At 32.4% G+C, this 7,689-nt stretch overlaps 1 non-coding gene across 1 annotated transcript; it reads left to right on the forward strand.

The window, feature by feature from the left end:
• The first annotated feature begins 1,175 nt into the window (after nt 1-1,175).
• On the forward strand, nt 1,176-1,248 carry TRNAR-CCU (transfer RNA arginine (anticodon CCU)). The gene has a single exon. It is a non-coding gene; the product is annotated as a tRNA-Arg (tRNA).
• Nucleotides 1,249-7,689: the final 6,441 nt, after the last annotated feature.

Here is a 7,689-nt window from a genome sequence, read left to right on the forward strand (position 1 = left end):
GAATCTCAAATCCTTAACCCCCAAACCACTCGCACTTTTGGCCTTGCACACATCCGCCCACTTCACCAAAGCAACCTTAACTCCTCCCATTTGGAGCCCCTTTAGAGAAACCGCCTATACATCCCTACCGACTTCTTCTAGATCGAAACCGATATCTTCATGAAAGACAAAGAACACCATAATAGAGTTCAATACTAAATTCAACAAGACCATTCTTCACCCAAGATTCACACACTTATTCCTCCAGGAAGTCAACCTCTTAGAAACTAGGTTAGCTAAAGGATCTCAAGCCTCTTTCTTTTTCAAGTCCGCACCTTTTTGAAGCCCTAAATATTTAAAGGATAGGGAATCCACCATATATAATGCAAAAACTCATTAGTATGATTCATGAAAAGACGTACCTAAGTTAACACAAAACAAACAACTCTTAACAAAATTCACTTTGAGACCTTATGCCAGTTTAAAATTTCTGAAAAACTGTCTTAATAATAAAAAAATTATCCACCAACAAAAATATTAAAAATTCTAAAAAATACATTAATTTTATCTAATTATATTTAGAATGCAACTCAATGACTTACCGGGTTCCAATTGTTTTTTTTAATGCATAATATATATAATTATTATAGTCATTAATCATTATATCCATAGTCTAATTTTAATATTTCAGAATGTGAAAGCTGATTTTAAAATGTGAAAGTTGTGTTTTTTTATGTTGCAATCAAGGTGAATTTTCTTAACAGAACATGTGTTTTTCTTTAAAATTAATATTGATTCAGGTTTAATTCTCATTCCGTAACATTTGATTGCATGGTTCAGCTTTTTGAACATGTGTTTCCAAACTCTATAATCTTTCAGTTTGTTGTATTTTTTTTAATGGATCCAAATGATGTTCGTATGTTATATGATGTAATTGAGTATTGAAGGATAAATTTTGTGATAAGAAATAAAAGCATCCCATCATTTCCTATGAATTGAAATATATGGCTGAAAGCTTAAGAGATAAATCGTTTAATTGATATTTTTTACATCAAGATGCAGTGCAAAAATCATAATATATATTCTAAGGATAATATAGCACATATAAGCAGAACTATACATTGTTGTTTCTTAACTTTAATTGAACTTTCATTAATAAACTATATTCACTAAACATCAAAATAGAAACACAAAATGCGCCTGTAGCTCAGTGGATAGAGCGTCTGTTTCCTAAGCAGAAAGTCGTAGGTTCGACCCCTACCTGGCGCGAAATTGAAATTTTTGCATTATTCTTATTTTCTGACTTTTGGGGGGTTAATGGCTTGGATTGCAATTTTTAAAGAAAATGCAACAACTTTGGATTATGATGAAATTGGATTGCAACTTGAAAGTAGTTTCGTGGTACAATCGGTGACTCATAATGTAATCTTTATTTCAACATTTCATTTTACCAAGAATAATAATAAAAGGAGCAATACATGGTAGAGTTGATGTATGAGCTGTGGTGAAGATAGTAATAGTGTTGTTATGCTGGAAAATATAAAGAAATAAAATAAAATTAAAATTAATCTATTAACTTAATTTATAAACAATAAATTAGAATAAATTTATTAACATGATATTTATATTTATAAATCAACAAATTTTTATAAAAAATAAATTACAATAATTTTTTACTTATGTAAAACATGATTGAAAGCAACACAAAGAAAATAAAAATAAATATGAATCGTTAAGAAAAGTTGAATTTGACACGCTTCTAATAATTAATTTATTTTTTTAAAATAAATAATTAAGTAATATATAAAAAAAAATGTAATATGTTTTAAAAAAACAATCAGATGAGTCTTTGAACCTGATAGTTGCATTGAAAAGCTGGCGCGTTAATCTTCCTTCAAAAGTAGAGAAATTGGGCTTAGGGACGCTACAAAAGTAGTAGATTGTTGATTTTTATACCAGATGCGTTGGTCATCATGTTTCACACGTAATTTGAGTTCCGTAAGTCATTTTAGGATGTCGTCAGTGGCGTTAAAAAGAGGGTTTGATGATCTTTCAAACTGGAAAGTTTCATAATTTTATCATGAGTATATATTTGAGAAAAAATAAGTTTCGTAACTTGAGTTTTTGAAAAAATAAGATTTTTTTAGAAAATATGAGTTTTTTATTAAAATTATGAGTCTTTGAGACTTTTTGAGTATTTTGAGTGGTGTGATTGAGGACGATTGATAGTTAATTTATTTTTGAAAATACATTTTGAGTATAGTAATCCAAAGAGGGATTACACTGATGGTCTTGGATGGTGTTTTGAGCATAGTAATTCAGAGAGAGATTACAGTGATTGACTTGAATGACGTTTTGAGCATAGTAATCTAGAGATGAATCACACTGATGGCGAGTATGGTGAATTATAGGTTCAAGAATGGAACCTTTTGTGAGTGATTGAGACTTGTGTGTTAGTATGCTTTTGAGATGATGATTATGTTGCATGTTGTGTTGATGTGACCATGCATTCATGTATTTCGGATGTAGGTAAGACTTTGGTCCAATGATGACCTAGTTTAGAGATGGACTATAGCGATCTCACATTCGTATAGGACACGGTTCAGAGAGGAACCGAAGACATGGGAATATTAGTAACATACCTCTGATTCCAGTGATTTTGGTATGACATGCATTTAAGATGGAGATGGTGGGATTGGATTGGATTTGCATTATGATCGGTTTGATTGTGTTTGAGTGTGATTGAGTACACTGTTATACTCGTTATTACTATCGTGTCTTGCTAAATTTCATTATTAATATTTGTTAGATGTATTCTCACCCATTGTTTGTTGTTGTGGCGTTTGTGCTCCTCGGAAGTACAAACAACCAGGTACATAAGTAATTGTTGAATTAGGGGATGACTTCGATGGCTTTAGCTTTTATCATTGGGTCTTAGAGGAGTCGCTCTGATATGTAGCATTGAGGTTGGGACATCTTCATTCATTTATGTTTTGTTTCGTTTTGTTGGAGTTGGTTGTTGAGACTTTACGTCAGACTTTATTTAATTTCCACTATTTATTTTGCATGACTATTTGGTGTTTGAAGTTTTTATGTTTAGTGACACTCTAATACTTGATTGTTATTTGAATTATTTTATCAAATGCCGAGTCAGGAATTAGGGTGTTACAGTTTTTGCATTGGATTTATCAATGATCTTTATGTATTCAGAGTGAGGCAAAGCATCTACAAGAATGTCTTTCACTGCGTGATGTTTTATGTAGATATTCTTTAAAGCATGTGTGAGTGTTTTTCTATCAGTTGTCATTCATACTCCATTCACTAGAATATTTTCATTTTCAAGAATGTCCCATAACTCATCATCAAGACCTATGATGTGTGTGTGTACATCTTTCTTTTCCACCATTCAAATTCAGTAGAGTCTACACTGGATATTGGAGGTATAGAAACATAATTTTTCTTTTCAGATGTACTTTGATCATGATTATTATCACCACGAGGATTGGGAGTGCCCCCACTTGAACTAGATATTCCAGATTCATCAGCCATGAAAGAATATGTATTTTTCTAAGGATCTTTTCTACACCACTGTTAATTGTTTAGCACAGACCTTGCTCTGATGCCAACTGAAGGTGAAAAAAATACAAGAAGGGGGGGGGGGGGGGGTTAAATTGTGTTGGCTTTTTCTCCTTCTAAGATTTTTAGTTTTTGCTTATGATATTTCTTAACTAGAGTCTGAACACTTGGTTGAGAAAGGTCTGACTCAGAAAACTTGTTATACTTTTGAAGTACATTATCAGATTTTGAACCAGGATCTAACTTAGAGGATCTGAGTTGACAGTTGCGAAATATTAAGTACAGAAACAAGGAAAGTAAAAGAAAATACATAAACAGATATTCTGGTTCCTCTAACAACATGAGAGTAGTCCAATCCTCTTGAACTTCAAAGGGATTCACCATAACCAAACTAAATATAAATGCTCATGTACCAAGCAAGAGAGTTCCAATGCTCAAGCACACAATCAAGAGAATTCATTTGCTCAGATCCATAAGTAAGAGAATTATATGCTCAAGTGCACAAGTAAGAGACTTCATTTGCTCAAACACACAAGTAAGAGACTTCAAATGCTCAAGCACTAAAGCAAGAGACTTCTGACTCTTTAACAAACTGTTAAGATATTTGGGTAAACACTACACTTGATATACAATCAGAGGTGTAGACAAAATACAACTTAGAAAGATTCAAAGACTTAAGAACTTCTAAAATATACACAATGTTAATATGTTCTAAGTCTAGCAACTTTGACAGAGTAGCTTCTCTTTGAATGTCAATCTTCAGAGTCTTGTGATATGTTGTGTTGTTGTGTTTGCTCTTCAGGTATGTTGCTCATTAAATAGAGAGGAGAGAAGGAGACGTTGAAGACTTTCACTAAAAGGTTGGATAATTTTTTTAATTGATTAGATACATCAAGAAAACAACTTTCTATAAGAGGAATTATTCGTGGAAGCTCAGACATCAAATGAGAGATTTTTCCTTAAGTCTTCATGTGATCAAAAGGTCTCTAAGTCTGTCAGAGTTTCCTCGATTGAAGAGACTCGACTTCAGAGGTTGACTTTCTTCATACTTCACTCTTCATAGGCTGATCACTTCAGAGTCCACTTCTTGGCTTTTGAAGCTTCAGAGTCAGGATGACCATAGGCTGACTTTCTTCAGATTTGACTTCTTCAGAGTCTGGATCTTCAACCACAGCCAGAGTCTTCAAAAGTAATATTCAGAGCCAGAGTCTGATCTTCAGATGCATATTTCTCAAGCTTCTCTTCATCTATTCTCAATTAATATAATCCTACATAGTTGAATAAATGCTAGAATATCCAATCGTTCTTTAAATATTTTGTCATCATCAAAACTCAAGGGATATATTATCAATCAATTTTGTTCCAACAAAAAGACTCGTATTGATTTATGGGATTAATCAGTAATTGTGTAGTCTAGGGCGTTACAAGAAACACTTCAGGAGCTACAATTATTATGTCCCTAACTTGGTCACATAGTGGTCAATAAAACAAATTGTAGGAAATTCCAACATTTTAGTTGAGTATATGAACATGGAACATAAGTTAGCGAAGCGAATCTAGATTCAAACTCTTACTTAAGAGTTGTGTTTTCTAGCGGAATCACCTCAAGTATTATGTAATAATCAGTCAGTTGTATTACTAACCCAAAATTTGACCAAGTACATGGATGGAGATTGACTTGTTTTTTTGTAAGAGAACAAATTGATACAAAATAACTTTGTGTGGTCCAAATTCCAGGTATAAATCAATGAGAAGATGTGCCAATTAAATCTCTATCTTCCTTAAAATTTTCTTCAGTTATTGGACAAGTTAAATGTGTCTCACAAGCTCAATGTGATTGACCATGCTCAATGTGATCTTCCTCAAAGTTTCTTCAAGTACGGGGCAAGTTGAAATAAGGAGGGTATAAGAGATACTAATAAGAATGTGTTAACATCTTGCCAGTAAAACTTAATATCTATCTCAAAAAGTTAATTATTTAATAAGTGATACTTGTGGTAACATGTAGTTACAATCTACAATAACAACCCATTTCTCTTTCCTTTGAAGGTTTTTTTATGTTGAACATGGAGCTGATCTTGATGACATAAGAAGCAAATCAAGAGCTACAATTTATTTTGTTCCTAATTTGGTCACATGGTGGTCATAAAACAACTTGTTGTAGCAAAATCTAACATTGAGGTTGAATATATAATATGTGTCAGCAGGACTGGTGTAGATTCAAATACTTACTTAAGAGTTGTGTGTTATAACACAATTACCTATAATATTCTGTAATAATTAATCAACTGTGTTACTCGCCTAAAATCCTATCTTATATGCCATGACCTAGTACATGGAGATTGATTTTTTTTAAGAGAAAAAGGTATTACAAAGTAACTATGTGTAGTCCTAATTCCAAGCATAGATTGATAGAAAGATGTGTTCAATAAATCTTTCATCTTTGATTTTTTTTCAAGTACGGGACAAGTTAAAAGAGACTCAGAAGCTCCTCAATACGACCGACCATGCTTCAAAGTCATGTTAATATTAAACTTGTGGGAAATATAAGAACATCATCCCATTATAAAAAGGAATAATAAACTTAGAAAGTTAATTATTAAATGAGTGACACTTGGTAGCATGTAGTTACGACCTACTATATCAGCTCATTTCTTGATCTAAGTGTTATATTGTAACTAATGTATTTAAACTCGAATTTGTTACTAATTGCAGTTACTCATTTGTTCTAAATAAATTATCTTATGTTACTCTTTAATTTTCTATCTTAGTTCGTAACAAAGTACAACATAATGTCAAAATTCCAAATTTTGTAAGCAACCAATTATTGTTATGTCATCTCAAACACTTCATCAATCTAGAGAAAAAAAATAGTGTAAGCGTGTTAACAATAAAATGTATGTGACTAATTGAAACTTCTACGATTAAATCAATAAATACATAAATTTGGTTTATTATGTAAATACCAGAAAAAATACACAATTAATTTAAATACGAGAGAAATGTGTGTCACCTAAAAATTAATTAATAAAATATTTTTAAAATAATTTATAAGGGTGGCAAACGGATATGTCAACTGTAACACCCCGATAATAATAAAATAATTATTTGAATTGAGTTAATAATTTAATTATTAATTTAATTAAATAATTGGAAATTTTATTATTATTATTATTTTTTGAATTATTATTATTTTGGAATAATAATTATTATTTGGAAAATATATATAAGTTGGAATTAAGGAAAAAGCCCAGGGGGAGTAAAAACATTTTCACGTGAAAACAGAGAAATCGTGAAAAAGGAAAAGGGCAGAGAAGAGGAGAAAGGAGCTGAAGAGCAAAGGTTGAAGAACGGAAAGGCTTGAAGCTCAAAGATTCGCCGGATTGTTAAGGTAAGGGGGGTTTATCGTCGATTAATGGGTATTTTGGGATAATATGTCATGGGTAGTGATAAGCCGTTAATTTGACCCTAATTGGGATTTGTAAATGTTGAAATGTTGTTGGATGAACTGTGTTGAAAGTTGAAATTAAATCGGTATTTGTGTGAGTAATGTTTTCCCGATCGTATAGCTGTTTACGGAATCGGAATCGGAGGTCCGGAAGTCTTCCAACGGCGGAATTCTGCATTCTGCCGTGTGTTAGCGCAGGAATTGTTGTTTGGTCTGCGTTAACCGGTTAACCCAGGATGTTAACCGGTTAACACTGTATTGAAATGTGAAAATATTGAGTTTTTGCCTGCGTTAACCGGTTAACCCAGGGCGTTAACCGGTTAACACTGTTGCGTTTTGCCAGAAAGTGAGTTTTGCCTGCGTTAACCGGTTAACCCAGGGCGTTAACCGGTTAACACTGTTGCAGAGTGAAAAATTATTGTTTTTAAATGTGGTGTACCTAATTGAGGGTTGGCCTATGTTGCCTATGGTGTAATAGGGATAAATTCCCGCTGTTTTGAGCAGTATATGCAATATTGAAATGTACTAATATTGTGGTTGTTGTTTGGTATAATCTGACATGCTTACGTGATGAAAGATTGATGATGTATAATGATGTACATGATGCTGTGAATGTATATATTATGCATGTATGTGTGAATGGACTGTTGTATGGCTCAGAGTGTGAGCATATGTTTATTCTTGAA

Source organism: Lathyrus oleraceus, chromosome 5 (assembly GCF_024323335.1).
Source record: "Lathyrus oleraceus cultivar Zhongwan6 chromosome 5, CAAS_Psat_ZW6_1.0, whole genome shotgun sequence".
In the NCBI taxonomy this organism is placed as follows: domain Eukaryota; kingdom Viridiplantae; phylum Streptophyta; class Magnoliopsida; order Fabales; family Fabaceae; genus Lathyrus; species Lathyrus oleraceus.